We start from the raw sequence: 1,315 nt of genomic DNA on the forward strand, positions 1-1,315 counted from the left end.
GGGGGTTCTCGGCCGCAGGGGCCGGGCCGCTCCTCCTATGGCGGTGCCTAGGGATGCGGGCTGCGCTCTTTGCAAGGCCCGGGCCCCTCCATCTGGGAGGCAGACCCTCGCAGTCTTTCTCTGAAGCCGCGGGGCCGCAGCCGAGGGCTCTGCCCTTAGTCGCCAGGGTTCGGGCCTTGGCTTGTGCTCGCCAAGCCGCCAGGCGCTCACGCGCATGCTCCGTGGTGCTCGCAGCGGGCCTGCGTGCAGCTGATAGAGCCATCGCGAGAACAGCCCTCTGGAGCTCCAGTGGCGCAATCGGTTAGCGCGCGGTACTTATACAGCAGTACATGCAGAGCAATGCCGAGGTTGTGAGTTCGAGCCTCACCTGGAGCACAGTCCTTTTGATGTCCGCATTCCCCTTTTGTCGTCTTCGCCGGGAGGAAGGAGTGTTTCTGTTTAGTTTCGGTTCCTGTCTCTAAGCCCCGCTCGGCCACCGGCAGGAAGCAGCTCGCGGTGGAAACCCATGCCCATTCTCCGAGCTGCTGATTGCCACCGAGCACCCCGGAGGCGCTCGAGCCCGGACGTCCTCCTACTGCTCCCTCCTCGTCCTCTTCTCGGGCAGGTTCTTTAACAGCACGCAGTCCCGGGCCACAGTACCACGGACGGAGACCGGAGGTCCCAGGGCGCTGCACTGCGGTGGGGACCCTGGCTGGGCGAGGGGATCAAATATCCCGGGAGCTTCACGCTACAGGGCCAGCCCGAGCTCCCGGCGCCGCCCCTCGCGCCTCGCACCGGCGACCACTCCTGGGCGATCTGGGACAGCGGCGGCCTTCCCTTTTAGCCAGCGGTAACTAGGCATTACCCCCACGCTCCGGTCTGCAGAGACCCTCACAGTGCGAGTCCTTCTCGCCCGCCCAGGCATCCAGCCCTCCCTGGGCAGACTTGCAGAGTTCAGGAAATGTGCCTGGGCCTTCTTCCCTCGCTCCCCCATTCTGTGCCCTTTCTCCTTGGTGTCAGAGAAGAGACGTTTTCTAGGGCTATCCGAGTGGCACGCCACAAATCCCGGGCCAGAAGTCGTCCGGGGGCAGGAAATCCTGCCAAGCGGTGGGGTGGGTGCGCCCTGCTCCACGTGCCCAGGAGGGTGCGCGAAGCGGGCAGCAAGTTGAGCAGGGGAGTGGGAAGCCTCCCGGACGTGCGTCTCAAAAGGGTGGCTTTCAGCTCTTTTTATGGACGTGATAGTTGTTAAATTCTGGGGTGGAAATACTGGTACCCGTAGGGGTGAAAGCTGGACCTAGAGAGCTCAGAGAAAGAGGGTGGAGGATGGAGACCTCGT

General features: G+C 63.7%; 1 non-coding gene across 1 annotated transcript; it reads left to right on the top strand.

The window, feature by feature from the left end:
* Window positions 1–282: 282 nt before the first annotated feature.
* On the top strand, window positions 283–375 carry TRNAI-UAU (transfer RNA isoleucine (anticodon UAU)). Its single transcript is given in 2 exon segments — window positions 283–320; window positions 340–375. It is a non-coding gene; the product is annotated as a tRNA-Ile (tRNA).
* Window positions 376–1,315: the final 940 nt, after the last annotated feature.

The sequence above is a fragment of the Cynocephalus volans genome, chromosome 14 (genome assembly GCF_027409185.1).
Source record: "Cynocephalus volans isolate mCynVol1 chromosome 14, mCynVol1.pri, whole genome shotgun sequence".
Classification (NCBI taxonomy): Eukaryota; Metazoa; Chordata; class Mammalia; order Dermoptera; family Cynocephalidae; genus Cynocephalus; species Cynocephalus volans.